The 23,315-nt window shown below is 41.0% G+C and overlaps 1 protein-coding gene across 1 annotated transcript in view; it reads left to right on the top strand.

Moving 5' to 3' along the window:
• RARB (retinoic acid receptor beta) overlaps positions 1 to 23,315 on the top strand; it is a 568,127-nt gene that overhangs the window by 71,747 nt on the left and 473,065 nt on the right. The window lies entirely within an intron of this gene.

Here is a 23,315-nt window from a genome sequence, read left to right as displayed (position 1 = left end):
CACAATATTGATTCTTCCTACCCAGTAACATGGAATATCTCTCCATCTGTTTATGTCATCTTTGATTTCTTTAATCAGTGTCTTATAATTTTCTGTATACAGTTCTTTTGCCTCCTCGGGTAAGCTTATTCCTAGATATTGAATTCTTTTTGTTGCAGTGGTGAATGGGATTGATTCCTTAATTTCTCATTCTCATTGTTAGTATATAGAAATGCAAGTGATTTCTGTGTCATGATTTGTGTCCTGAAATTTTGCTAAATTCACTGATTAGCTCTAGTAATTTTCCAGTGCTATCTTTAGGGTTTTCTATGTATAGTATCATGTCATCTGCAAACAGTGAGAGCTTTACTTCTTCTTTTCTGATCTGGATTCCTTTTATTTATTTGTCTTATCTGATTGCTGAAGCTAGGACTTCCAGAACTATGTAAAATAATAGTGGTAAAAGTGGACACCCTTGTCTTGTTCCTGATCTTAATGGGAATGCTTTCAGTTTTTCACCGTTGAGAATAATGTTTGCTGTAGGCTTATCATATATGGCCTTTACTATGTTGAGGTAGGTTCCTTCTATGCCCATTTTTTGAAGAGTTTTAATCATAAATGGGTGCTGAATTTTGACAAAGGCTTTTTCTGTGTCTATTGAGATTATCATATGGTTTTTATCTTTCAATTTGTTGATATGGTGTATCACACTGATTGATTTGCATATATTGAAGAATCCCTGTATTCCTTGAATAAACCCAACTTGATCATGGTGCATGAGCTTTTTGATGTGTTGCTGAATTCTGTTTGCTAAAATTTTGTTGAGGATTTTTGCATCTATGTTCATCAGTGATATTGGCCTATAGTTTTCTTTTTTTGTGTTGTTTTTATTTGGTTTTGGTATCAGGGTGATGGTGGCCTCATAGAATGAGTTTGGAACTGTTCCTTCCTCTCAGTTTTTGAAAGAGTTTTAGAAGGATAGGCATTAGCTCTTCTCTAAGTGTTTGATAGAATTCTCCTATGAAGCCATCTTTAGTGTTTTGAATGTTGAATTTTAAGCCAACTTTTTCACTCTACTGTTACACTTTCCTCAAGAGGCTCTTTAGTTCTTCTTTGCTCTCTGCCGTAAGGGTGGTGTCATCTTCATATCTGAGGTTACGATATTTCTCCCAGCCATCTCTATTCCATCTTGTGCTTCATCTAGCCTGGCATTTCACATGATGTGCTCTGCATATAAGTTATATATGTAGGGTGACAGTATACAGCCTTGACATATTCCTTCCTCAATTTTGAACCAGTCCGTTGTTCCATGTCAAGTTCTAACTGTTGCTTCTTGACCTCCATACAGGTTTCTCAGGAGGCAGGTAACGTGGTCTGGTATTTCTCATCTTTTGAAGAATTTTCCACAGTTTGTTGTGATTCACACAGTCAAAGGGTTTAGCATAGTCAATGAAGCAGAAGTAAATGTTTTTCTGGAATTCTCTTGCTTTTTCTATGATCTGACGGTGTTGGCAATTTGATCTCTGGTTCCTCAGCCTTTTCTAAATCCAGCTTGAACATCTGGGAGTTTTCAGTTCACATACTGTTGAAGCCTAGCTTGGAGAATTTTGAGGATTACTTTGCTAGCATCTGAAATGAGTGCAGTTGTGCATTAGTTTGAACATTATTTGGCACTGCCTTTCTTTGGGATCGGAATGAAAACTGACCTTTTCCTGTCCTGTGACCACTGCTGAGTTTTCCAAATTTGCTGACGTATTGAGTGCAGCACTTTCACAGCATCATCTTTTAGGATTTGAAATAGCTCACCTGGAATTCCATCACCTCCACTAGCTTTGTTCATAGTGATGCTTCCTAAGGCCCACTTGACTTCCCACTCCAGGATGTCTGGGAAAGTTCACATTTGACTGGATCAGAGGAAAGATCCATCTGAGGGGGGGGGAGTATCTAGGCAGTATCACTAGGCTCAGATATTTAAAAAGAAGGGGGAAAGAAGACACAGTAAATTTAATACTCCAGAGAGGGATTAAATCTCCCTAGTTGTGAGCATTTTAAGTTTTAAGGAATATCTCTCCTCTTGTCTTTAAAATGGTCAAACTTCTCAATCAGCAGTCTTCAGTAGCACTCTAGGCACATAATTCAAACACACCTAATTGTTCTTGGTGTTCAGTCAATACTTGCTGACTTGAATTGAACTTTGATTCTATTCAAACTTTGATTAATAACCTCTGTGCAAGTCAATACAGAGGTATGAGCACCACTTCTGCAAAACATCTTGATTTCGTTTTTAAACAGATGGCTTTTACATTCGGTTTTTAGGTGACATCTTCAGGAAGGAAACCCAGATTTTGAGGGAAGTGCATTTCAGTGTGGTTCCTCTGAACTCTAGGAAGAAATGAGCTATATAAATGGTTCCATTCTCAGTAGGTTCACTGCTGGTTGAAAATGTAGTTGAGTGCATAGATTTTTATTATAATGTTTTGCAGCTCTTGTGTGTGTGATATATTGAAGCATTGGCTTCTTTGCCTTTTTTTCATTAAAAACATCATAAAACATTTAGGAGTCTGCACAGAAATTGCAGTGACCTCTATTTATAATTGAAGAAAGTAATGTTTCCTTTAAAATATAACTGGAGAGCAGTATCCTGAGCACCAGGCCCTGAAGTCTGCTAACCAGATTTGTGCAGATTTCCATTCTCATGTGTGCAATCACTGAAATGACGAAAAAATAAGACCACTGCAAAGGGAAGGGAGTCTGGTAACTAGGGTGATTTGAAGCAACCTTATAGAAGCTGGTTTTATGTTTCATTTGGTGTTTTTTGTTGCTGTACCAGTGAAGGCAATTTCTATTTTTCAAGGTTGCTAATACTAAATAAGCATGGGACCTTTGTTTATTTCTTAAAATAAAGGAGTGACCTTTTTACTGGACCAAACCTGGCTCTGCTCACCGAAGCACAGTGAAACAATCTACGGACCCCCAGTCATAGTGAAGGAACGTGTAGCCTTTATTTCAGGGCCCCAGACAAGCTGTCCAAGCAGCTAGTGCTCAAAGTACCCCAACTCCCCGACTGATTTCAGGAAAGCATTTTTAAAGGCCGGGTGAGGGAGGGTATGCGACAAGCTCATGCACAATTCTCTGATTTGTTGATGGTGAGGTCACAGAGTGATTTCATGGGAGTTGACATCATTAGTCCTCAGGCTGCAGAGGGCTGTGTGCTGCAGGTCATCAAGTAGTTAATGAACATTTGAGGAGGCGGGGCGGGGGGGGGTTAGCATTTGTAAAACAACTCAGGAATTGTGCATCGGATACTGTGGGCCTCATGTCTCAGAGAGGAGCTCCAGCAGTGTATGGGGGAGGATCTGTCTTGGGAATGCCTTGGAGGGCCCTGCTTGTTTGCAGAGTCCAATTGGCCAGAACCTTTCATGCCACTGCATCTCCAGACTTCCTGTGTGCACCAGTCCCCCGGGGGTCTTGTTACAGAGAAGATGCAGCAGGTCTGGAGTGGGGATGCAGACTCTGCATTTCTAACTGGGTAACTCAGTGCCGCTGCCCCAGACCGCAATTTTAGTAGCCATAAGTGATGACTGGCATCTCCTGAAAGGTAAACTGTCATTGGTCATTGAAACATTGCTTCGTGTTTCCTTTCTGGTCTTTGTGATAGCTTGTCAAGGTCTCTTAGCTGAGTTACTCAGCTGTTGCTTCTTTCATCGGAGAATTAGTCCTAAAGACACCTTGGAGGACGAGGCAAACCCTGCGTCCTGGTCAGGGCTGTGTCCTTCAGTGCATCCATAATCCTGCCAGCTGTGCCCTCGGATACACCCCAGCCCTCCCCCTCCACCATGCCAGCCCCATGGGACCCTTCAGTGCCATTCGCTCCAGCTCTTAAGAATGCCCTCACTCACCACCCTGCTTCTCCCCTTGCCCCTCAGCCCCCTCAGCCCCTAAGCGATCATCCAAGAGTAGATATCAAATGAGGTGCCGCCCTGCAGCACCTCCAGTAGCTTCCCATCTGCTCCCAGTCTGTGACCGTGGCCAGCAAGAGCTGCCTGATCTGAGCCTGCAGCCCGCCCCGTCCTCTCCCAGGCCCCTCTCCCCAGGGAGCCTCACTCCAGCCCACCCACCTTCCTTTGCTCTTTGCACACAATAGACCATACAGCTTCCTACCTCTGAGCTCTGTACTGACACGTGTCTCTCCATCCGAAAGGCTATTCCTAGGGTGCTGGGCTGCTGCTGGTAGCTTCTCATCCTTCAGGTCATCTCCTGGGAGTGGCAGAACCTCTAGACCGAATTTAAATCAGCTGTGTCCCCATCCTTCTATATTTTATCTGACTGTCTGATTTTTGTCACCCTCTGAAAGCATTTTTTTTTTATCTGCTTACTTGTTTATTTTCTGGCTTCATGCCACCAGGCTAGAATAGAAGCTTCTTGAAGTCCTGGCATTTAGTGGGTGGTTGGGGTTAGAAGGAAGGAGGGAAGGGAGGAAGACAACCTCAAAACCTTTGATTAAAATGTTCTCCGTTTTTCAATTTAATGCTCAGTGCTGTTAGAAATTGCCTTTCTCTCATGTTTCAGGAGTGACAGAAATTACCACATTTAATTTAACGGCTTTTAAATATTTTTTATAAAGAGTAGTTAATTTCTGTGCTGAGTTTTAGTGACATCATTAACTTTTATTTCCATAAACTCAAATGAGTTGAAAAAAGGCATCATTTGAGGGAATTTACATAAGAACAATGCTTATAATGAGGGTTCTCCATCCTGAATAATGTATCTGTGCTGACGGAGCTCTAGGTGTGCTATTCTGGCACACAGAGCAAATGTTTGCTAAACGGTCAGCCAAGGCTGGGGTGGCCAGGGGACCTGGGGGTGTTTCATCCCTTGAGTCCATGATAAGGAGTGCGAAGACAGTACACTTTGGAATCCACAGAGTCTGCTTTTAAATCGTGGGCTCAATGCTTCCTAGTCATATGACTCTGAGAAAGTGCCCAAACCTTTCTGAGCCTCCTTACTGTCACCTGTTAGATGAAAATAAGAATCTGTTAAGAGATTTTCAAATCATTTATGTAACATATCTAGGCTTATATTTCTGGGGACTATGCACTTGCAGCCTTTATTTTGCAGTCCATGTAAATGGCATGACCATTTACATTTTATCTATGCAAATAGTTTCCAGGAACACCAGTTCAGGGCATAATTTTACATGAAATGGGCTATAAATGGCAGCCCTGATGAAGTAGACACCCGGAACAATCCTGTCATTGAAAGCAGCTAAATATGCCTGGAGAATTCTAGGTCAGTCCCTGAAAACAGAATAAGGGACTTGAGGAAACTTTCAGAGAGATTTATGGGAAAATGTCCAATTAAAAATATTAATAATTAAAAATTTAACAGATGAGGTAACCTGCTGAAAAAAATGTTAGTAAGAAGAACCTGCAGTTTAGAATCTGCTGGAAGAATTCATTAACAAGAAGCCAGATATACAGAAATGAGCTGAGGAAGGCAAAGTGATTGACAGGATACAAAAGAGAAAGCAGAAGACATGGTAAAGAGGGCAGGAAGGTCCAACAGAGATTAAAATAAGGAAGAGACAGTGTTTGCAAAAACATGCTATTGAACTTGTTATGTAAATCCAGTGAATTAAAGCTTGGCTTTTTTGTAAATCTGTTTCTTCCTTCTTTCACTATTGACTAGATGTATTTCTTGGTATTTTATAGGTTGTGAGTAATAAATTATTTAAAACAGCAGACAGGTTTAGTGAAAAAGGATTATACTGATTATTTTATATTTTAAGTCAATTTTTTTTCCTGTGTGTAAATATTAAAACCTCTGATTTCCATTTTTCAGTTTTTGGACAAAGATAGATTTTTATAAAAATGTCATCTTCTGTATATATTTTAATGCATCAATAGAGTATGTCTTTTCATGGAGAAATGGTTTAAGGACTTCCAGTCTTTTATTTGTTTAAAACAAAGTCTGAAATATGAATATGTAACAGGCATATTTAGAATCAGATTATGTAAGTTCTATTTGTATTAGAAGAACTGATCTCAAGCTCCAGGTGAAGTAGGTTCAATAGCCCTGATCTTTGCATTTAAAACTACTCTCACTCTAACCCTTCAGTTTGTCCAGCTTATAAGGCCAGAAAATATTTAATTGCAAATAAAAGGCCAGAGCTAAAACTAACCCTTAGCATATAGTTGGTATTTAGTAAGTACGTGATAGATAACTGAATTAATGACTATTGTAAATTATTTTCAAGTTTTAGGAGATTGATTAAAAGAAAAAAATGTAAATCAGATTCACTTTTTACTTTTGTTTGAATTTACTATTTTCTTAAATGGATTAGTGATCATTTGTCACCTTTTCTGGTGTTAAGTACTCACTCTGGTGCAGAATGATAGAGGGAGAAAGTGATTAAAAGTTGTTTTTCAGTATTTCTTGACCATTAAAAATTGATCTTTACACGGTTTTTTTCTCGGAAGCTCTTTTTTCTGTGTTCTTTCCTCTGCAGAACCCTCTCCAGTACCCGCAAGCAAATCTTTTAGATTTGAAAAATCCAGCTTAGAACATCTGCAGGAAGGCTCTGGTAAAGGACTTGTTGAGACTTGGCCACCGTTCTATGGGAATCGGTAGGCAAAACGCTCTTTGTGTCTAGAATATGAGTACAGCGCAGGCCTGACGGACCGGGGCAGGCCCGCTGACCGTCTGGCCCGTTCTGCCCGCGTGCGGTGCGGTCAGCAAGGCAGCTCTGCCCCGCAGCCCCAGTCTCTGCAAGCAGCTGCCCTGTCTTGGAATGCCTCCCTCCAGCAGACCTACCAAAGCTCTGCTGACCTTCTGTGGCTCAGCTAAAATACTGCCTGCAACAGGCAGCTTTCCCAGAACACTTTTAACTAAACTCCCACAAGAAAACGTGCTGTCTTTAGTAAAATAAAAACCTCTCTGACTTATCTTGACAACCAGAGGGTAAAGAATTGTTCTAAGGCACTGTGTTCCTGAGCGACTTTTCCAAAAAGACTGAGCACGATGTGATTTCTTTTTTTTTAATAAAAGCAATGGACCACCTTGTATTTATTTTCCTTCCTGCTTGCCTCATTACATTTTTTTCTCTCTTACTCTTGCTGCCCTGGTATTATACCTCCTATTCAGTACAGTTCAGTAGCTCAGTCGTGTCTGACTCTTTGTGACCCCATGGACTGCAGCACGCCAGGCTTCCCTATGCTTCACCAACTCCTATTAAGCCTTCATATATTTAAAAAACAAGTGAACAGTAAGCAGTGTGTGTGTGGGGGGGGGTTGGAGGCATTTTACTGTAATTTTACTATAAAATGGATATATACAATGTCAACACTGAATGTCATCCTCTATTTTAGTTACCACTTATAAATTCCTTGACTTTCTTGCAGTAATTCTAAGCCAAAGTCCTATCTCACTCATGTTCTTGCCTCTCACAGTGCTGTCTTTATGTGTAGAATCTGCTTGATCTGTAAATTTTAAATGAAAAAATTGCCCATCCCTTCTTCTACTTCGTAGACCAAAACAGTGTGTCCCAACAGACTTCAAGATATTTATCATTAATTCTTTCAAATCTCTCCAGTGATTTATGTGAACTCAACATCTTTGTCCTCTGAAACAGGAGCCTGAAGGGAAAGGCAGCTGAGGTCTTAGGACATGCCCAGAAATTAGACCCCAGAGTTACGCAAGGTGAGGTGCCTACAGAAGCAGCCAAGTTTCAAGAAAAGTTCACAAGCTTAGCTCCAAGGACAACAAGAACCATGCCTTCCTCCTGGGTTCCTAATCATTTTGTGTTTAGCTTGAATCCTTCACTCTTCAACATCAAGCTCTTCAGTAACTTGGCTTCTTCTGCAGATATCACACTGAAAATAATGGACCTTGGAAAAAAAATCTTGGCACAGAGTTGTTTCTTTTTAAACATTTTCGATCAAATGTAGGATTTTATAGTCATATTGTTTGTGAAATGCCTTTTCTGTACATTTTTATCATGGCAGTGTTTATGTTGCATGTCTAATTAGCTTCAACATACCAGATGAATTGTTTAAACCCGTCTGGCATGCTATAATTTTTCAAAGTTCCTCATCTGCTAAGAAAAATATATATCTGCAAAGGCTTTAGATTTCAGGAATCACAAGTCTATGATAGATCCTATTCACCATAAGAAACATTTCAAGGGGGACAGAGGGTTGAGCTATTTGCCAGGATAGCCCTTGGGAGAGAATATGAGGCCCCAAAACATTAACAATTCTAATTTGAGGATTGGTGCCAAAATCATCACTTCTTCTCCCCGCAACTCCCATACACTCCCCAAAATTAAAGGAAACAAAATATTAAGCTGAGAAGTTTCTCACCATTACCAGCACTAGATATGCTGGGGAGAAGGAAAGCCAGAGGAAATTGTAGACTTCGAGGAGAAAGAATAGGATGTGGAATTAGGGTGAAAAGATGGTGAGTTTGGACAAGAGGAGGGATTAAAGCCAATAAAGGGAAAAGCAAGGGGTCTAAAGGATGGAGTCCCACCAAGAGGCAAGTACAGTAAGCATCTTGGGTCCTGCATCTGGAGGTTCCACCAAACTCAGATCAAAAATATTTGGGGAAAAAAATCCAGAAAGTTCCAGAAAGCAAAACTTGAATTTACTTTGCACTAGCAATTATTTACATAGCACTTACATTGTACTAGATACTATAAGTAATCTAGAGATGATTCAAGTTATATGGAGGATGTGTTGATTGTAAGCACACATCATGTCATTTTATGTAAGGGACTTGAGCTTCGGAGATTCTGTGTCCCTGAGGGTCCTGGAGCTGATCCCCTCTGCACACCAAGAGATGGCTGTGGTACACGTCCCTCAGTTTGACACAGCCCTCCATTCTGACTCATCACACTGTCTCAACACATTAAACCCTACTGGTGCTCAGCTGCAAAATAGTCCTGCCTGTGGAAGGAACCTTAAAGATGGCCTAATGCAGATTCTCCTCTTTCGCTCTCCAGAAAAGGTGTCTGTCTCTTTCTTCTTTCAAACTCTTCTAGAACCCAGGTGATAAATCCTTTCTGTACCAAGATGCTCTTAACCATGGGAGACAGTATCCTTGTTGTTTAATAGCACCAGTTGTTACTATAATTATGAACTGTAATAGCATATTTGTGTAGCAGTTTAGTACTTTGTGTTTTCGAGTTATTGCATTTGAATGTCACAGCAGTCCTAAGAGATCAGGTGGGAAATGTTAGACTTGACTTGACAATTAAGAAAACTCATCATTCAAGAATTATGTGACTTGCCCATGTTAACACATATAATAATAGCAAAGGCTACCATTTACAGAGTCCTTATTATGTGCTGGGCAGTATGCTCAGGCGCTTTACCTGCATTATTCCATTTAATCCTTGCAAAAATACTTGATAAGAACTTTTATATCCTCATATGACAGATGATGAAATTAAAAGTTAGGGATGTAACGAAATTCACCCAAACACTCACTGGTAATAAGAAGTAGAATACTGAGTACTTATTTCAGGTTTGTCTGTCTAGTGTTCTAAGCCACTATATTATGGTTATTTCATCAGATCTAAAGATGATGTCACAGAAAGACACATCATTATTTTATGTACTGCTAAGAAAAAACACTGGCAATTAAATTATGGTGCTGTGCTTTCTTGTCATTTAGAACTTTTAACTTATTGAAAGAGTTCTTTTAGACTTAATTTGGACATAGATTCTTATCATATATCACTTTTAACCACATGTAAAGGGGAAATAATCAGTGAAATAAATTGATTTAAATGTTTCTGAACGTCTCCATACTTAGAATGGCACTTCCCAATCACTTTTCAACTCAGAATCACCATTTATCTCCCCAAAAGCATCAACAACAATGGAAATTAATCCCTTATTGGCCACATCATTTGCAAATATTTTCTCCCAGTCAGTAGGTTATCTTTGTGTTTTGTCCATGGTTTCCTCTGTTGTGCAAAAGCTTTTAAGTTTAATACAGCCCCATTTGTTTATTTTTTCTTTTATTTCAGTTACTCAGGAGACAAATCCAAAAGAAAAATATTGCTGTGATTTATGTAAAAAGGGTGCCTGTCTATGTTTTCCTCTAGGAGTTTTATAGTCTGCAGTCTTACATTTAGGTCTTTAACTCATTTTGAGTTTATTTTTACATATGGTGTTAGAGAATCTTCTAATTTATAGCTGACCAGTTTTCCCAGCACCACTTATTGAAGAGACTGTCTTTTATCCATTATATATTCTTGCCTCCTCTGTTGTATGTTAGTTGCATATACGTGTGTGGGGTTTTGGGGGGCTTTCTCTTCTGTTCTGTTGATCTGTGTATCTGTTTTTGTGCCAGTGTCATACGGCAGCTTTAGTGTAGTCTGAAGGCAGGGGATGTGATTCCTCCAGCTGCATTTTTTCTCAGTATTGTTTTGGCCATACCAGGTCTTTTGTGTTCCCATACAAATTTTAAAATTATTTGTTCTAGTTCTGTGAAAAATGCCATTGGTGTTTTGATAGAGATTGCACTGAACCTGTAAATTGTCTTAAATCTGTAAATTGCCTTGGATGCTATGCTCATTTTAACAGTATTGATTCTTCCTCTCCAAGAACATGGTATACCTTTCTATCTGCTGCTCTGTCATTTTCAGTTTCTTTCATCTGTGTCTTATAGATTTTGGAGTATAGGTCGTTTGCTTCCTTAGATAGGTTTACTCCTAGGCATTTTATTCTTTTGATTTAATGGTAAATGGGATTGTTTCCTTAATTTCTCTCTTCGATACTTTGTGTATATAAATTCAACAGATTTCTCTATATTAATTTTGTATCCTGCAACTTTACCAAATTCATGGGTGAGCTCTAGTAGATTCTACTGGTAGCATCTTTAGGATTTTCTATGTATAATATAATGTTGTCTGAGTGACAGTTTTTCTTTTCCAATTTGTACTTCTTGTTTTTCTGATTGCTGTGTTGAATAAAAATGGCAAGAGTGGGCATCCTTGTCTTGTTGCTGGTCTTAGAGGAAACACTTTCAGCTTTTCCACCGTTGAGAAGGATGTCAGCTGCAGGTTTGTCATATATGCCCTTTATTATGTTTAAGTATGTTTCCTCTGGGGCTGCCCCAGTGTCTCAGCAGTAAGGAATCTGCCTGGTGTGCAGTAGTAGCAGGAAATGTGGGTTCGATCCCTGGTTTGGGAAAGTCCCCTGAAGAAAGGAATGGCAACCCATTCCAGTATTTTTGGAGAATCCCATGGTCAGAAGAGTCTAGCACGCCATAGGGTTGCAAAGAGTCAGACATGACTGAAGCAACTTGGCTTGCAGCGTGTTTCCTGTATCCCCATTTTCTGGGGAGTCTTTTTTTTTAAATCATAAATGAGTGTTGAATTTTATCAAAAGCTTTTTCTGCATCTATTGACATCAGTTTATTTCAGTCTCTCCATCGTGTCTGATACTTTGCAACCCCATGGACTATAGCACGCCAGGCTTTCCTATCCATCACCATCTCCCGGAGCTTGCTCAAACTCATGTCCATCAAGTTGGACCATCCAACCATCTCATCCTCTGTCATCCTCTTCTCCTCCTGCCTTCAACCTTCCCCAGCATCAGGGTCTTCTCCAATGAGTCAGTTCTCCACATCAGGTGGCCAAAGTATTGAAGTCTCAGCTTCAGCATCAGTCCTTCCAATGAATATTCATGACTGATTTCCTTCAGTATTGACTGGTTTGATCTCCTTGCAGTCCAAGGGACTCTCAAGAATCTTCTCAAAGATGTTTATTGACATGATCATATGATTTTTATTCATATGTTTGTTAATGTGATATATTACATTGATTAATGTGCACATATTGAAAGCTCCTACATCCTTAAGATAAATCCCACTTGATCATGATGTAAATCCTTTTCATGTATTGTTGAATTTTTTACTAGTATTTTGTTGTGAATTTTGTGTCTATCTTCATCAATGATGTTAGCCTGTAATTTAAAAAAAAAAAAGTTTAACAGCATATAACTAGACAATGCCCTCTGCTAACAAGCACCAGGGTTCCTGGGTTTACCCACCAAGAGATTAAACAAACAAACAAAAACTCAGAGGCAAACTTGAGCATATCTCAAAGAGGCGACACTTCTCCTGTCAGGATTTTTTCCAGGCTTCTGGCACTCACTCTGAAAGTTTTGAGGTGCACCTGGGCAATGATCATCACCTCACAGCAGCACTGTGAGGACAGGAATTGCAAGCAGAAATAATGGAAAGGGGAAAAGTATGTGGTTTAGGATCAATGACACCTAGTTTATAGCCTCTGTGGTCTAAAGCAGAGCTGAGAATAAATCCCAGGTCTCCAATAAGTCTCTTAAGTTATCGAGAAAAATCGCTCTAAGTTTAAGAGTTTGCCTTTTTTAAAAAAATTATGCACATCTTTAAAGATCTTGTTTTCTATAACTACATATAATTCATAGTTTTCTTTCTTGTATATAACGAAGTCTTTTAAGAAAGATATCATGAAGATGTGATAAAGAGATTTTTTGATAGAGATACGCATGCACACATACATTTCCAAATAAAAAGGGGATCAGCTCTGATGGGGAAAAAAAAATGTGTGAGAGAGAAAGAATCGGTAGGAACAGGGGAGGGGCTGGGGGAGAGATCATTTACACTGAAACGTTTAGGAAAAATGAATATAAAATGTCATCAATATGTTGATCCAGCTGTGAAGTTAATTAAATATTACAGTCCTGGTTGAACAAAAACAAAAACTGAGATTTCCTGGGGAGTACTGTTTTTGTTTAAAAGAAAAAAAAAGACATTTTGCCATAATTTAAAAGAGCATTCCTTTCTTACAGCGATTCCTGTCAATCCTGCTTTTTACTCTTTAGTTTCATATTTTCTGTCTACTTGCAAAAATAGAAGAGTAAACGAGTTGTCCAACAATTGATTTACTGAACTTCTTTGGTTACCAGCACTGTACAAATCTTTAGTTCAGTGAAAACTGTTGCTTCTAATAAAAATCAGGAGATCTGGTAGCATCTGAACTTTTTTCTGAGCCAATAAAGAATTATTAAATGTCATTTTAATAGAATTTAGAAGCATATATTGTGAATCTTTTAACTGGTCAAAAATGCAAAAGTTCACTTGTGATTCCTAGACTACAATTGATACATGGAGAAGACACAGATTCTAGAGTCAGCCTGCCTGGTGTCAGTATAGGTTTGACTATTTATGAGCTGTCACCTGCATTACTTCCTGGTTTGGCTTTTCTGTTCCTCTGGTCTTCAAGAAAAATCCAAGTCCCTCCTTAAAAGTTTTGTTTAAGAATTAAATGAGCTAATAACATGTAAAGTGCAGGCAGCTGGTACTCACAGGTCTTAGCTAAGATGATAATGTGACCCTATATGTGGCTGCTCTTTGTCAACTAAAATTTTTATTTCTGTGAAAACTTGTTTATTTGTTCTTCCCAATAACAGAGCATTCTATTGATGCTTGAAGGGGAAAGCAGGCTATGGATCCACATTGGATTAGAATTGAATGATTCCTTTTTACTGGATTTATGCTCTTTTACAATTATCATAGTCATCATAGAAAGTATCAGAGTGTAGCTAGGGATGGATTCAGCCTTAACCATCATTGCTCTTTCCTGAGTCTGAATCATAAAACCATTATCACATCTGAAGCTTTCTTGCTGTTACACAGATATTCCCCCATAAGTGAATTTTCACCCTATGAACTTTAAAGATACTATAGGAAGATTAAACTCTCCTTTAGGATAAGTTCAGTTCAGTCGCTTCGTTGTGTCCAACTCTTTGTGACCCTGTGGACTGCAGCACGCCAGGATGCCAGGACTTAAAAACAAGATAGTGAAAATTTGGGGCAGGCATGAGAAATGTCCTGCAGAGCCCATCATTGTTTTCCTATTAATAGTCTAAGTTTTGTGGGTCTGGAAGCGTGAGTCTCCTGATCCTCTTAAAGCGGCGTGATCTGGCATAGCTGTCATGATGAAGCCTACTTTGGCACCACCGGATACAGTAGCCACTAGCTATGTATGCTGTTGAGCACTCACAGTGTGGCCAGTGCAACTGGAGAACTGGATTTTTAATTCAGTTAATTTTAATTTAAGTAGATACCTATGGTTTGTGACTACCATATTGGACAACACAGTTCTAAAGCCTCCTTCTTTCTGTTTCCTTGGGAATTGTAGACACAATCCCACATATCCAGACATCTGAGTTTTAGAAAAAAATAAACATCCATTCACTAGCTGAGAAACCAGAGGTAAGTAGGAAAACCTAAAATGGCAAATATTAGCCTGAGCTGCAAATGTGATGTCAACGCTCTGAGGATATGCTGAGCTACTCTGCAACTCTCACTTAAACAACTGTGCAGGAAATAAGATAGTCAGGAAAGCCAAATTACATTGATGTCAGTGAGATGATATATGTAAATGATAGGAAAAAGAGACCAAAGACTTTTTTAAAAGGTAAATACTACATTATGTCATTTTTTTTTTTTTGAGACAGAGAGTGTATGAAGCACAAATAAGAATGAAATAAAACAGAAAGAAGTAGACAGAAGAACTATAAGGACATATCAATCTCAGGCTATTTACAAGGGGAAAAGCTCATTTTAAGACAGACATTAGAGAATGTCACCGTATGTGTTGTGACAGGAAGCTTTATCCAGAAGGCTTATTGGAGGCTCTTTGAATATAGCAAGGGCTGATTGAACTACAGAATTAATCCTTATGGAAAGCTAGGACCAAGACACAAGTGGATAAGCTGTTGTCTTTATTCATGCTTCTATAAATGATTAAATGTCCTTGGTTTTCAACTAAGAGGTGGTTGTATAAAAATGCACATGTGGTCCGTCTTTGAATGAGTTTATGACTTATTGTGAAAACTGTGCTCAGCACTGAAGCTTAACTGGGGCATCCACGTTATATGTGGGAAGACATAGCCCATAGAGCATTGTTGTTTCATAAATAGCTGACTTTCTAGATTATTAGATTACTGCATGAAAATATAATGCATGACTAATTAAATGGCAATGATTGAAATAGCCACAGAGGACCACAACAGAAGAAGCAGCACAAAACTGAATATAGTATGTGTCTCCTTCCTCCAATTAATAGTACATATGATGGGCAGTGACTTGAACTGGGCAAAATGATGGTTTAATAGATGTGATGGGACAGGATTTCAGTGATGAAGGAAGGGAGCATTTAGGATGAAGAGAGAGGGCCTCCATCGGCTATGAATTTGGGTTCAGGGAGCATTGGGGCAGTGATTGGTGGTATCCTTAGCACATAGTTCAGTTTGCAGGTAGAGAGGTATATATTGGGTGATTTAGTTTGGGTTGACATCATTAATGGTATTAAACACCAAGCAGATTTGTCAAGAGCATAAAAGAGCCAGAAATTTCATTGCACCCAAGGTGTTGAGAAAGTAAAAAAGTGTTAACCAGGAAACAGCAGATGGATGTCAAACTCTGTAATCATTGAGGTGCTCAGACATTGCTTTCACATGAACGTACATTAGTCTCAGGCCTTTTAATATAGACTGAAAGCCCTATTTAGCCCAGACACTAAATATTTCTATTATTTAAAAGAATACTTCATTGTGACTGAGTATTATTTAAAAGAATGGGCTATACAGCCAAAGAAAACAAGCTTTAAGAACTTAAAATTCAAGGAATTTTGAATGCAACTGGAATGCTTATAATTTCTCATTTCTCACATAGGATAAAGTTTGATATTTTAAGATACGTTTTCTGTTTCAAAAGTGAAATGGGATTTCAATAAAGAGATATGATTTCTGTCCACTTCTCCATGCCTTTAAAAAGCTTGGTAATGCTGAAATTCAGAAATACTGAGTGATGTATACTGTAAGGCTTGAGTTTGGGTTTTGTTTATCAATATTTTGTTGTAACAGCAAAGTCAGTTTGGTCAGATGTGTAGAAAACAAAGGCATTTGGTAGAAATCTTTTTTTCCTTTTGCATGTGGATGTTGAAGTTTGAAGAGCTTTATAGATTGTAAACATATTCTTGTTGAGTTTTACTGTGATTGCGTATTTCCAGCAGAAATTAATACCTTAGAGTAAGATTTACCAGACCTGTGTGTGCTTCTAACTGCCGCTTTGTTTATTGTCATTTAAGTGACCATGTGTTAAGAAGCCAGGTACTCAAGTTCAGGTCCCACTGGCTTCTTTTTTTTTTTTTTTTTTTTTTTAAAGAATATTGGCCAAAGAATCTTCCCTTCTAATCCCCAACCACCCCTGTATTTTCAGCCCTCAGCCATGACTGAGAGGCAGAACCATTTTGTAAGACCCCTAAGATAAGGGTTAGTTGAGTTTAAAAGTAGCATCTGCTTTTGAAAGACTAGAGCTCTCTGAAATAGCCTTTGTCTACATAAGAGTAAAGGTACTCAAAACATCCTTTTCAGTTAAGATCAAATTTGAGATCTCATTCAGGAGAAGCATGGTCAGGCAATAGAGAGATAAAAGGCTGACAGAACAGTCAAGAAGGCACTGTTTTGACTTCAGATGATATACCTTAGGGTTAGAGGGAATTCCAGTCTTCAGGGGGGCTGCAGTCCTGCCTTTCAAGCAGCATCTGGTGTGGCCCAGAGTCAGGGGGTGACTGGAGACTGTTGGGGTGTGCTCAGATTACGCTGGTAGAGAGATGAAAGTAGACCCATCCGTGAAGAAATTACTGAAAGCTAGCTGCTTCTCCCTTGCCCCAGGCTTTGATACAGTCATCTGAAAGCAGCGTGGTGACTGAGACTTGTTTTGATGTATTTTATTCTTGGCTGCCCTGGCTCCCCGTTGCTGTGCATGGGCTCTTCTAGTTGTGATGAGCGGGGTCTGTTCTCCAGCTGCAGTGCCCAGGTTCTCATTGCTTCAGCTTCTCTTGTTGCGGAGCACGGTCCCCAGGGTGCAGGGCTTTAGTAGCTGCAGTTCCTGGGCTCTAGAGCATGCCTCTAGTTGTGGCCCACGGGCTTAGTTGCTCCTCACCATGTGGGATCTTCCCAGACCAGGGATCGAACTCGTGTCTCCTCCATTGGTAGGTAGAGTCTTTACCACTGAGCCACCAGGGAAGCCCCACAAACTTCTTTAAAACAGGGAAGTTTTTGTAGTTTATAGACTGATCAATGGTTCAAACAAGACTACTCAGTCAGTCTGGCCCACCACCTGTGGAACCAAGGTAAACAGGATGAAGTAAAACAGATGAATATTCAATGTCCGTTACATCTTAACTGTTTCTCCTTAAACTTTAAGCCCGGTGTTCTAATTAGCAATGTGAATCCTTATTCTTGATAAACGTGAGTATGAAAGGACATTGAAAAACAGTTCTGGTTTCAGAGAAAAAATCAAGGTACATGTTCAAGATCATTTTGTATTATTATAGTTACTACCTGTTGAAAAATTGTCAATATAGGTGATGTTTCTGCACAGATAGCTATTTTTAACTGAGTCCACATATATAAGCAAAACAAAGGAACCATTACTTTCAACCTTAACTTGACTTAGTATGAGAATTACTAATTAATAAGAATCCTATACTTGGAAAACTTGTCTTTTAGTGTATAATCCTCTATAAAATATGGTTCTTTAAGTGAGGGTTCCAAAACATTGTAGGATAAAATTTTTAGTACCAGGAAACTGATGAGTGCTCTCAAAACATATTTGCCTTTCCCTGGATAACTTTTTGACACTGACATATATATTCTGCCAGTATCTGAATTTAATATATTAAATGTGTAAGGATGGCAGAACTAAAATCCACTCTTAAGTTTCTCTGGCTTCTTTTTAAGGTTAACATTGTATCACTAGTGGTTTTCTAACAAGCATCTGACCTACTTGTACTGACCCAATTCATTCACTTCCCAGGTGGCCGCCCATAGGTGAAATGATCTGCCAATTTCAGAGACTCCTTGGAGGGGTAGCATCCGTTGAAATCCTGCTGCCCATCTTGTGCAAGTAACTAAAAGCCCGAGGACCGTGTGACAGATTTAGCCATTCAAATGGAGAGTCCAAGGGCTTTCATTTCAATCCTGTGGCGTTAACTTCTTTGCACTATATCCCAATTTAGGTGATTACCAGTTTTATCCCAAATGGTTTCCTATACTGCTATATGCAAAGTACAGCCTTCAAAAACATTATTTTTGCTAGTAGGAGAGCACTCTGCTTCTAGGAATCCTCTAGTGAATTCTTTTTTTTTAAATTTTATTGGAGTATAGTTGATTTACAATGTTGTGTTAGTTTTGGGTGTACAGCAAAATAATGCAGTTAAACATATATATACACACACGCACACACATATGTACATATGTATATGTATACCCACTCTTTCCAGGGTCTTTTCTCATGTAGGCTATTACAGAATATTGAGTAGAGCTGCTTGTGCTATACCTAGGCCCTTGCTGGTTATCTACTTCATATATAGTCGTGTGTGTACATGTTAATCCAAACTCCTGATTTATCCCCCCCACCACCACATTTCCCCTTTGGTAACCATAAGTTTGCTTTTGATATCTGTCTGTTTCTATTTTTTAAATAGGTTAATTTGTATCATTTTTAATTAGATTCCACATATGAGTGATGTATGATATTTGTCTTTCTCTGTCTGACTTACTTCACTAAGTATGATAATCTCCAGAGTCCATCCATGAAATGAGTTCTGTTTTCAGAGATATAAAATCAGTCTAATAAATTGAGATTTTTATAAAATGAAGTTGCTTTTATAATAAAGAGTCTTCCTCACCTCCAGGCAGTAGAGTGCCATGAAAATCGGGTGAGTGTAGTGTGTGTGTGTGACAGATTTGTGGGTTGTAAGACTGAGCATTGGGAATGCTAATACTTCTGGTGATGACCAAATAAAGACTCCTTTTAGCCCTATTACCCTAAGTGTCGGCTGAAGACAGCAGTGTTAGCCTCACCTGGGAGCTTGATGGGAAAGCAGAATTGCTGGCTCCAGAGCTCTTGCATCTGAATCTGAACTTTAGCAAGATCTTCAAGTTTGGAGAAGGAAATGGCAACCCACTCCAGTATTCTTGCCTGGAAAATCCCACGGACAGAAGAGCCTGGAGGCTGCAGTCCATGGGGTTGCAAAGAGTTGGACTCGACTGAGCAACTATGCCCACAGGTTGAGAAGCCCTGCCCTGCAACTGTCTTATCCTTCACAGTCGTACTTGAGGAGATGCTATGATCTCTCTGCCCTTCCCTCTCCCGTTAGAATTTTGTTCCAATGCAAGAAATCACTGCCAATATTTATTTTAAGCTCATCAGTGGCGTGTCTGAGTACATGGCCATTTGCCATCATCATCAGCTGTGGAGGAAGGAATTTAGGGTTGACAGACAGATGCCATATCTGCCTTTTGAAGAGGGAATGTTGCCTCACAGAAAGCCTCCAGGACCGCTAGTAGAGCCTGAGAACCCTCCAAAGGACTGAAGCCCACGGCTGGTGGTCCATGCACTAACTCGGAACAATGGTCAAGAGGAGGGCGAAAACTGGTCCACTGCAGAGCTGTAGGGGTAAAGTAGACACAACAAGATCTCTCTCCATGTCTTGGTCTTTGCTACACAGGCAGATAAGCCTCAGAGACGATGATACTTAAATGGAATACATATGGTTTCTTAAATGCCATACCAGTGATATAAATCTTCTGGGCAGTTTCTGAAAGAAGGAATTGATAGTTGGTGCAGGCTGATGAGTTGAACTTTTAGCTGAGGCCATTTGTCCTGACTAGAAGTTAACCTGGAGCACCCACTGATACCAGTGAATTCTCTTGCCAGTGAATCCCATGCCCATCTTGCCATTCTGAAGTCGGCACTTGGCCAGAGTCTCTCCACTCACCTAGCTGTGTCTTGACATTATAATCTAGCTAGCAGCTGTTGACGCACTGTGGCAAAGCGAAGGAGATAGCTTCTAAGCTTCTCTGACGGTGAGAGGTGATGAGAGAAGTGGGGTGCTGTGGATTTCCTGTGTAAATCTCAGCTAGATTTATCCTTTCTCTGCCTTTCTTCTTTAGTGTTGACAAACCCCTCTAGTATGCAACTCAGGCAAGCTGAATAACTTTGGCCATGTCTTTAGGCTTAGAGCAAGGCCACCTAACCTAATCCATATCCATCACAACGCAGCCTCCTTGGCCAGACTGCCAAAGGTGTGTGTCACAGAAGCTCAAAGCAGAGCTGGTCGCCCAGGTGTTCTGCCATCCTCACCAGGGCACTGAGCTCCCCGGCCTTCCTCCTTGACACAGGACTGCCCACAAAACGCCTTGTCGACCTTGCTGGACCCCTTCCGTCTCTCCATGATTACTCTGAAACAAGCGACCCAGAGCTGTCCCACTTTCAGCCCTGAAGCAGGATAACTCAGTGGTTGCCCAGGTACGCTTTGTTTTGGGGAGCAGACTGCTTGGGATGAAAGCTGCCCTGGCCCTTGGAACTGTGTGATTCAGCGTGTAGCTCGACTTCCTTGGGACCTCAATTTCCTGACTTGTTAAAGGGGCTATGGTGAGGTGCTGCACGTGGGGTGATGCACATGAGGTGCTGGGCGCACAGTCTGGTACTGAGGGAGAGAGGGCCCTGCGCCTGAGACCGGCAGTCGATGCCAGCTGTGCCTTCCCCCCCAGCTCCGAACGGGAGAGGCCCACCAGCTCACCGGCCGTGAAGGACATGTACAACCTCGTGGCAACCAAAGGTCCCAGGGCGGAAATCTCCATCGAAGAAATACGTTTTTCTTCCTCTTTATCTGTCTGCTTGGGTGGAGTCACCTGTCACTGACAACCCATGGTCTACGCATTCATCAGAATGTGTTGAACAACTACATTTGCAAGGGTTCTAGTTCCAAGGAGTAGATAATTTGCAGAGGTGACTTTGATGGGAATTTCTGGAAAGCTAATGTAAAGCAAAATATGGTGGGTTGCCATTTCCTTATCTGGGGGAGCACACAGTATAAAGCAAAGTATGTCAAGGAACTTAAAAATGGTACAGAACCAATACAGGATGGATTGTGAATCAGTGAGAAACTTCTTAAAGAAAGTGCCATTTGAAGTGGGAATTGAATGAGGTATTAGGATTTCGACCAACAGAAATTGGAAAGGGTTTTCAGATGGAAGAAATGAGGCAAGCTAGTCAGCTGGCAAGAAGGCATAGGGAGCTGTTTGAAAGGCATCTAGTAGCCCAGTTTGGTTGTTTCATTTGACTGGAAAAGGGAGTCTGCCAAATATAGAGCAAGATTTGAATGTACCCTTCGAAGAGGAGCATCCTATTTGTTTCTTTGCCTTTCTGAGGCTCTGTGGTACTAGGATATACACCTCTTCTTTCCAGCTTCGATCATCCAAACCTGCACTTTCTAGATTATAGCAGTAGCTCTAAAGCCTTTGTTGTTATTTAGCTGCTAAATCATGTCCAACTCTTTGCATCCCCAAGTACTGTAACCCCCCAGGCTTCTCTGTCCCTGATTTCTCAGACGAGAATACCGGAGTGGGTTGCCATTTCCTCCTCCAGGGGATCTTCCCAGCCCAGGGATTGAAGCCATGTGTCCAGAATTGGCAGCACTGAACCACCTTAGGTCCTTGCTTATAATCTACATTTGTGACCTCACTTGGAAACCATTCAGACAGCCTCTCCCTGGGAGGGTGTAGGGGAAGAGAGGCAACAGTCTTTTCCTAGAATCTTGACAGAGAGGAGCCCTGTAGACAGAGGTTCTAAAGTGGGGCCAGGGCAGAGCATTACAAGGAAAGCAATCCCCAAAGTATAGAGTGGGGAACAAGGAACACAGGGTCAGCATGAATCAGAGACCAGATTTCCCTGGCTAAAGATTTCAGATCAGATATGTGGACATGGCAAGGGGGATGAACTGGGAGACTGGGATGGAGGTGTGTTCACTGCCATGCGTAAGACAGATAGCGAACGGGAAGGTGCTGCGTAGCGCAGGGGGCTCAGCTCAATGCTCTGTGGGGGCCCAGAGGGTGGGATGGGGCAGCGGGAGGGAAGTCCAAGAGGGAGGGGCGTGTGGATACACACAGTTGACTCACTGCACTGTACCGCAGAGACTCACATGACACTGTAAAGAAACTACACCCCAGTTAAAAAAATAAGAGAATTCAGATCAAATCAGCATTAAACATTCTGATATAAAAAGCAGCAATGAGACATAGCAAGACCAAAAGAAAAGAAAAAGGTTTCATTGACTAAACCGAACACTCTTCAAGTAATCTGGCATCCTGCCGGAGGCTAAAGAGCCTGTTTTACGGGATGGGACAATTGATGGACCTCTCTCAATCAGGATGTGGCATTGTTGCCTGGTGAGACGCCAGAACAGGAGATGGCCAGTGTAGATGCCCAGGCATCTCAAGGCCGTGCAGGTCAGGGAGCAGTACCTCAGGCCACTGGGCGGGCCTGGGAGGGCAGTGTCACTCAGCACGCTTCTCGCCCTGCGTGTAACTGGTCTGATGAGCCCTTTGGCATACAGCGTGCCTAGCATCAAGGCTGTGGCATCCGAGAATGCAGAGCGATTGGAGGAACAGAGACTTCTGTGGCGTTGTCCTTGCCTCTGATGGTGGCGGGTCTGCGGTCCCTGCAGGTGCTCCACAGGCTCCCCCCGAGGCCTTGGTGTGGGCTGGGTTATCTCAGCATGTAATGTATATGTTTCCCTTGCTTTATTGGCTCCCTGTAAAGCAAAATATTGACAGTAAAATAGCTGTTTTTGTCTCACCAGCCACTGCATGGTCTTTGTGCCTTCACATTTAATGGCTGCAGTGTTCCTCTCTTCCGCCTGCTCCGCTGATCCTCTGACAAACAGCCGCAAACAGGGATTCCAGAGCAATGTCCAGTCTTTACCAGCAAACTGTCTATCCTGCTGACCCTGTGGAAACGAGGAACATATTGAATACATCACAGAACAAATTAAGGGTGTGAGGCTTAATGCAGCCAAGGAAGTGATCATCATGCCATATGTCTGGGAGCCTTGAGCGATGCTTAGGCCTCCAGCTTAGAGAGTTTCTCATACTGAACAGGGTGCATTTCAAAAAGAAAAATGAATTGTATAGTTCAGCACTCAGCATTTTTCAAGTTTGATAAAAGAATGAAACCTTTCCAGTCTGACTGTTCCCGTGGACATGAGGCTTAAACGACCAGACCGGGGCTTAGATTCTTCAGATGTCTGCGTGTCCTCTTAACCTACCGTTGGGTCTGTGCCTGTGTAGTCACTGCAGTCATGACCGACTCTTTATGAGCCCGTGGACTGTAACCTGCTGGGCTCCTCTGTCCATGGGATTCTCCAGGCAAGAATACTGGAGTTGGCTGCCATGCCCTCCTCCAGGGGATCTTGCCAACCCAGGGAT

Source organism: Muntiacus reevesi, chromosome 10 (assembly GCF_963930625.1).
Source record: "Muntiacus reevesi chromosome 10, mMunRee1.1, whole genome shotgun sequence".
NCBI classification, from domain to species: domain Eukaryota; kingdom Metazoa; phylum Chordata; class Mammalia; order Artiodactyla; family Cervidae; genus Muntiacus; species Muntiacus reevesi.
This window is presented reverse-complemented; position numbering and strand designations above follow the sequence as displayed.